This window comes from Schistocerca serialis, chromosome 10 (genome assembly GCF_023864345.2).
Source record: "Schistocerca serialis cubense isolate TAMUIC-IGC-003099 chromosome 10, iqSchSeri2.2, whole genome shotgun sequence".
Lineage (NCBI taxonomy): Eukaryota > Metazoa > Arthropoda > Insecta > Orthoptera > Acrididae > Schistocerca > Schistocerca serialis.
Genome location: NC_064647.1, coordinates 56,571,479 through 56,579,754, shown reverse-complemented (window position 1 = coordinate 56,579,754; position 8,276 = coordinate 56,571,479). Strand labels below are relative to the sequence as shown.

At 46.2% G+C, this 8,276-nt stretch overlaps 1 non-coding gene across 1 annotated transcript; it reads left to right on the top strand.

The window, feature by feature from the left end:
* Nucleotides 1-7,679: 7,679 nt before the first annotated feature.
* Trnad-guc (transfer RNA aspartic acid (anticodon GUC)) lies at nucleotides 7,680-7,751 on the top strand. Its single transcript has one exon. It is a non-coding gene; the product is annotated as a tRNA-Asp (tRNA).
* Nucleotides 7,752-8,276: the final 525 nt, after the last annotated feature.

Genomic DNA, 8,276 nt, shown 5'->3' with positions numbered 1-8,276 from the left:
TATATATATATATCCCTTGGACCTTCTTATTGGCGATGCAACACAGATATTGCATCGGAATTAAATACAAAAGGCACAATGCCGACTTAAGTACAAGCAGACTGACTCTTTTTACTGTCTATGTTTTGAATCTTTCCTGTGAGACCAGTTTTAGATTACGTTGCTTCACTTCAGGTTTACTGTATCCCTAGGACCTCCTTATTGACGATGAAACACAGAAATTGCATCGGAATTAAATACAAAAGGCACAATGCCGACTTAAGTACAAGGGAAATATATATATACACTCCTGGAAATTGAAATAAGAACACCGTGAATTCATTGTCCCAGGAAGGGGAAACTTTATTGACACATTCCTGGGGTCAGATACATCACATGATCACACTGACAGACCCACAGGCACATAGACACAGGCAACAGACCATGCACAATGTCGGCACTAGTACAGTGTATATCCACCTTTCGCAGCAATGCAGGCTGCTATTCTCCCATGGAGACGATCGTAGAGATGCTGGATGTAGTCCTGTGGAACGGCTTGCCATGCCATTTCCACCTGGCGCCTCAGCTGGACCAGCGTTCGTGCTGGACGTGCAGACCGCGTGAGACGACGCTTCATCCAGTCCCAAACATGCTCAATGGGGGACAGATCCGGAGATCTTGCTGGCCAGGGTAGTTGACTTACACCTTCTAGAGCACGTTGGGTGGCACGGGATACATGCGGACGTGCATTGTCCTGTTGGAACAGCAAGTTCCCTTGCCGGTCTAGGAATGGTAGAACGATGGGTTCGATGACGGTTTGGATGTACCGTGCACTATTCAGTGTCCCCTCGACGATCACCAGTGGTGTACCGCCAGTGTCGAAGATGGCTCCCCACACCATGATGCCGGGTGTTGGCCCGGTGTGCCACGGTCGTATGCAGTCCTGATTGTGGCGCTCACCTGCACGGCGCCAAACACGCATACGACCATCATTGGCACCAAGGCAGAAGCGACTCTCATCGCTGAAGACGACACGTCTCCATTCGTGCCTCCATTCACGCCTGTCGCGACACCACTGGAGGCGGGCGGCACGATGTTGGGACGTGAGCGGAAGACGGCCTAACGGTGTGCGGGACCGTAGCCCAGCTTCATGGAGACGGTTGCGAATGGTCCTCGCCGATACCCCAGGAGCAACAGTGTCCCTAATTTGCTGGGAAGTGGCGGTGCGGTCCCCTACGGCACTGCGTAGGATCCTACGGTCTTGGCGTGCATCCGTGCGTCGCTGCGGTCCGGTCCCAGGTCGACGGGCACGTGCACCTTCCGCCGACCACTGGCGACAACATCGATGTACTGTGGAGACCTCACGCCCCACGTGTTGAGCAATTCGGCGGTACGTCCACCCGGCCTCCCGCATGCCCACTATATGCCCTCGCTCAAAGTCCGTCAACTGCACATACGGTTCACGTCCACGCTGTCGCGGCATGCTACCAGTGTTAAAGACTGCGATGGAGCTCCGTATGCCACGGCAAACTGGCTGACACTGACGGCGGCGGTGCACAAATGCTGCGCAGCTAGCGCCATTCGACGGCCAACACCGCGGTTCCTGGTGTGTCCGCTGTGCCGTGCGTGTGATCATTGCTTGTACAGCCCTCTCGCAGTGTCCGGAGCAAGTATGGTGGGTCTGACACACCGGTGTCAATGTGTTCTTTTTTCCATTTCCAGGAGTATATATATATATATATATATATATATATATATATATATATATATATATACAGAGAATTTAAATAAAATAAATAATTTAAATTAAAATAATATATATATATATATAAAATCAGCGGTTGTCGTAAGATGACTATTAAAAGACTATAATTAATGTTAGTCTGGTTGGGAATTTGGTAAGATAGACTGGATACCTGGTGAAACAGTTGCTCAGTAATGTTCCCGGGTTCGATTCCCGGCGGGGTCAGGGATTTTCTCTGCCTCGTGATGGCTGGGTGTTGTGTGCTGTCCTTAGGTTAGTTAGGTTTAAGTAGTTCTAAGTTCTAGGGGACTTATGACCACAGCAGTTGAGTCCCATAGCGCTCAGAGCCATTTGAACCATTTTGCTCAGTAATGCAAGGTTAACTTCCCCAGATAGCTCACAGCTTTTAACCCCTTTTATTGTCTTGAATATCATCGCCGCTTTCAGAACAACTGAATGCATCAACATTACATAACCAAGACCAAACGAATACAGAAAAATAACTGTTAGTCAGAAATAAAACTGCGATATCGGCTGTAACCGGTCGCTTTTTCCCATCGCTAGGTCGTACTGGTGGGGTGTCTCCAGAATTCTGTCGTCCACAGACGCTGCGACGCGAGCTACGTGCTGCACGCATGTGTGATGGCAAACAGCTGCAGCGCACGCCCACGCGCAGCGGCGTGTCCGTTTTACGTAATGCCGGCCGCCAGCGGCTAAAGCGGCGTCTTGTGTGCTAGGTGGTACAAGGTGTTACTCAGCCAGCACGTGGCCAGCCGCGCTACAGCCTCATCTAGCCGGGGCACACGCATCAACGAACGGATTCTCTTCCGTGGACTTCTGCACTTTTTAATGCACTGGAGCGACAAAGAAACTAGTATAGCCATGCATATTCAAATACAGAGATATGTAAACAGGCAGAATGCGGCGCTGCGGTCGGCAACGACTACATAAGACGAGAAGCGTCCGGCGCAGTTATTAGATCGGTTACTGCAAAATGGCAGGTTATCAAGATTTAAATGAGTCTGGAGGTGGTATAACAGTCGGCGCACGAGCGATGGGACACAGCATCTCTGAGGTAGCGATTAAGTGGGGATTTTCCCGTACAGCCGTTCCACGACTGTACCGTGAATATCAGGAATCCCGTAAAACATCAAATCTCCGACATCGTTGCGGCCGGGAAAAAATCCTGTAAAAACGGGACCAACGACGACTGAAGAGAATCGTTCAACGTGACAGAAGTGCAACTCTTCCGCAAATTGCTGCAGTTTCAATGCTGGGCCATCAACTAGTGTCAGCTTGCGAACCATTCAACGAAACATCACCGATATGGGCTTTCCGAGCAGAAGGCCCACTCGTGTACCCTGACTTCGCGACACAAAGTTTCACGCCTCGGCTGTGCCCGTCAACACCAACAATGGACTGTTGTTGACTGCAGACATGTTTCCTGGTTTCAAATTGCGTCGAGCGGATGGAGACAACCTCATGAATCCGTGGACCCTGCATGTCAACAGGGGACTCTTCAAGGTGGTGTGGGGCGTGTCCAGCCGCACTGATATGGCACCCCTGATACAACTCTGACAGGTGACACGTACTTAAACATCCTGTCTGATCGCCTGCATCCATGAATCCCCATTGTGCATTCCGACGGACATGGGCAATTCCAGCAGGACAATGCGACACCCCACACGTCCAGAATTGTTACAGCGTGGCTCCAGGAACACTCTTCTGCGTTTAAACACTTCCGCTGGCCACGAAATTCTCCAAACGTAAACATTATTGAGCTTACCTGGGATGCCTTGGAATGTGGTGTTCAGAAGAAATCTTCACCCCCTTGTACTATTACGGATTTATGGACAGCGCGGCAGGATGCATGGTGTCAATTTCCTACAGCACTACTTCGGACATTATGAAGATGGTATCTGTTCTTTCGGACATGTCCCAAAGAACAGATACCATCTTCGTATAGTTAGGGCTAATTGGCCATTGACCTTCTTCTGTGCGGATGCACACGCATTGCGCGAACTCTTATGGGACTCGGTAAGATTGTCTGCCGCGAGTAATGCTGAAAATGCTATAGTCTCTTTTCTCTGTGAGGTTTAGGACTGATTAAATAAAAGGTTGCGAACGCTAGGTGTTTTCTTTGATTTAACGAAGGCTTTAGACTGTGTTAACCACAAAATATTACTACAAAAGTTGCACCATTATGGAGTAAGGGGAGTAGCTTACAACTGGTTCGCCTCTTACTTTAAGAACAGAAAGCAGAAGGTAATTCTCCGCAATATTGAGAATGGTAGTGATGTTCAGTCCCAATGGGGCACTGTTAAGTGGGGCGTTCCCCAAGAGTCTTATTTATATAAATGATATGCCTTCTAGTATTACAGGTGATTCAAATATATTTATGTTTGCTGATGACACCAGCTTGGTAGTGAAGGATCTTGTGTGTAATATGGAAACATTATCAAATAATCGTCTTATAATTTCATGTATTGACTCGTTCCATGACCATGGAGACTTCTCCTTAATTTGGCCCCACGGAACAATAAATAAATAATGAGTGTAATGGGCAGGGGCACTGTGGACATTAAGCTGGGAATGTGGGTCTCATGGGGAGCGTGCAAGGGATAAATCCCTGTAGTCGCACTATCCTCTATGCCCTCGGTGGCTCAGATGGACAGAGCCTCTGCCATGTAAGCAGGAGATCCCGGGTTCCAGTCCCGATCGGGGCACACATTTTCAGCTGTCCCCGTTGATGTATATCAGCGCCTGTCGGCAGCTTAGGGTCTTGATTTAATTATCATTACACTTCAGACATTAGTCGAGTCCGTGCCACATCGTTTTACCTCACTTCTCCGTGCTCGTGGGGTCCCACACGATATTGTGCAGGTGTGCCAAATTCTTTGGTTCTTCACTGTATATGAGGGCGCTGAGATATTTTGCCAGCCACTGGGCAATGTGTGCATAACATCGTTCATAACTTCATTTGCACATCAACCGTAGTTTTGACTGATTCTTCGCCTTATGACGACCTGCACTTGCAAGAAATTAGGCATGTTCTAGTAGTTGCACCACCACCGATTCTTTACAGAATCGGTTAGCCATGTGGGAAACAGCTTCAGACGTAGGGTTTTTTTATAAACGACTTAATGTTCTAAATATCTGACTTCATACGTGTAACGAGAAAAAGTTTGGAAACGACTTGAAACCACGTGTAAAGATTGTTGGAAGTCAGTAACTCATCTCGTTTTCATATATCGGATAAATATACAAAGACAGACAAGAAAGATCTGAACACGAAGAACTAATTAATGTAAAGTAATAAAATTCCGGGAATGCGTTTGTTTGGATAACATATTCAACAGGTTAACAATGCAAGATCATGGGTTAAGGCGGGTAGGACGTCAAACGGGCGACTTGGAATAGGAGAGGCACCACAGGACATTTTAATTTCCACTGTCTATACTTTTACAAGTAAATTCATGAAACTTTAACAGCATGACCAGGAAGGATTCATGATTCACACTCATAGCAGTGCAAGCTCAAAAACGTAACAAAACACATTGTTTTTACATGTGAAATTTCATCATTTTTTTCACTTACTACTGGCTTCATTTGTTGCTATAGGTACACTTTTCTTCCTAAGTAAGAGAGATTATTCGATGACTTTTGCACAGCATACCCTGAGTACCTCTATCGGTTCTCCCTTCTATTCCAGTCTCGTATTGTTCATGGAAAGAAGGATTGTCGGTATGCCTCTGTGTGGGCTCTAATCTCTCTGATTTTATCCTCATGGTCTCTTCGCGAGATATACGTAGGAGGGAGCAATTTACTGCTTGACTGTTCGGTGAAGGTGTGTTCTCGAAACTTTAACAAAAGCCCGTACCGAGCTACTGAGCGTCTCTCCTGCAGAGTCTTCCACTGGAGTTTATCTATCATCTCCGTAACGCTTTCGCGATTACTAAATGATCCTGTAACGAAGCGCGCTGCTCTCCGTTGGATCTTCTCTATCTCTTCTATCAACCCTATCTGGTACGGATCCCACACTACTGAGCAGTATTCAAGCAGTGGGCGAACAAGCGTACTGTAACCTACTTCCTTTGTTTTCGGATTGCATTTCCTTAGGATTCTTCCAATGAATCTCAGTCTGGCATCTGCTTTACCGACGATCAACTTTATATGATCATTCCATTTTAAATCACTCCTAATGCGTACTCCGAGATAATTTATGGAATTAACTGCTTCCAGTTGCTGACCTGCTATTTTGTAGCTAAATGATAAGGGATCTATCTTTCTATGTATTCGCAGCACATTACACTTGTCTACATTGAGATTCAATTGCCATTCCCGGCACCATGCGTCAATTCGCTGCAGATCCTCCTGCATTTCAGAACAATTGTCCATTGTTACAACCTCTCGATACACCATAGCGTCATCTGCAAGAAGCCTCACTGAACTTCCGATGTCATCCACCAGGTCATTTATGTATATTGTGAATAGCAACGGTCCTATGACATTCCCCTGCGGCACACCTGAAATCACTCTTACTTCGGAAGACTTCTCTCCATTGAGAATGACGTGCTGCGTTCTGTTATCTAGGAACTCTTCAATCCAATCACACAATTGGTCTGATAGTCCATATGCTCTTACTTTGTTCATTAAACGACTGTGGGGAACTGTATCGAACGCCTTGCGGAAGTCAAGAAACACGGCATCTACCTGTGAACCCGTGTCTATGGCCCTCTGAGTCTCGTGGACGAATAGCGCGAGCTGGGTTTCACGCGACCGTCTTTTTCGAAACCCATGCTGATTCCTACAGAGTAGATTTCTAGTCTCCAGAAAAGTCATTATACTCGAACATAATACGTGTTCCAAAATTCTACAACTGATCGACGTTAGAGATATAGGTCTATAGTTCTGCACATCTGTTCGACGTCCCTTGTTGAAAACGAGGATGACCTGTGTCCTTTTCCAATCCTTTGGAACGCTACGCTCTTCTAGAGACCTACGGTACACCGCTGCAAGAAGGGGGGCAAGTTCCTTCGCGTACTCGTTGTAAAATCGAACTGATATCCCATCAGGTCCAGCGGCCTTTCCTCTTTTGAGCGAGTTTAATTGTTTCTCTATCCCTCTGTCGTCTATTTCGATATCTACCATTTTGTCATCTGTGCGACAATCTAGAGAAGGAACTACAGTGCAGTCTTCCTCTGTGAAACAGCTTTGGAAAAAGACATTTAGTATTTCGGCCTTTAGTCTTTCATCCTCTGTTTCAGTACCATTTTGGTCACAGAGTGTCTGGACATTTTGTTTTGATCCACCTACCGCATTGACATTTTTAAGACCAAAATTTCTTAGGATTTTCTGCCAAGTCAGTACATAGAACTTTACTTTAGAATTCATTGAACGCCTCTCGCATAGCCCTCCTCACAGTACATTTCGCTTCGCGTAATTTTTGTTTGTCTGCAAGGCTTTGGTTATGTTTATGTTTGCTGTGAAGTTCCCTTTGCTTCCGCAGCAGTTTTCTAACTCGGTTGTTGTACCACGGTGGCTCTTTTCCATTTCTTACGATCTTGCTTGGCACATACTCATCTAACGCATATTGTACGATGGTTCTTGTTCCTCCTGCCACCGAACTTCACTAATTCCCACTATATCAAACTTTAACCTATCCATTTCCCTTTTTAAATAGTCTAACCTAGCTGCCCGATTAAGGGATCTGACATTCCACGCTCCGATCCGTAGAACGACAGTTTTCTTTCTCCTGATGACGTATCGTTTCGCACATCGGATATCGTACAGCGTCAGCGCCAAGCGCACCGAACACGCCGGAGTACATCGTCGCCTGCAATGAAGAGTTTTGCGTTTAGTAGGCAGCCAGGCAGCAAGGCGCCGTTCTTACCGAATGAGTTATCATCCAGCCGCTCGCGTTAGACACACATGAACTCGGAGACGTGACATGTAGTCCTCGGTAGTATAGTGGTTAGTATCCCCGCCTGTCACGCGGGAGACCCGGGTTCGATTCCCGGCTGGGGAGAACATTTTTTATTTAGAGGGACTACTCTCCCCTATGAAAATAATTCCCGTGGTGACGTATAACACCTCGAGCATGGAAAGAGGAAATGCAATATGCAACCAGTAGCAGTCACTTTATCAACATCTGCAAAGTGTTGCAACGTTTTATCACTAATCTTGAGGCACTTTGCATCTGCATTTAGACCATATTATAGCGTTCTTGCTGGCCGTTTTTTTCCCCTCTTAGTTAGACACTTGAGACATCCACTCTCGTGACATTAATGAACAAAGCTTACGAGTAACTTAAAACACGTTGCATGGGGGCTTATTAAATAAATTCGATTGAAAATGATTTATGTAGCAGTATGTCCGATTACGCAGTGTCTCGTAATCGGTTGGCCCTGACTAGTATTATTACGCTATCTGACTGCAACAAACAATGTAAGTAGATTTTCGTAAACACAATTAATTAATTAAGTCCCCAGCAACTATAAAACCTACAAAATCCAAGCACAAGAGTAACTGTTCTGTATGTGGGAGTGTGACT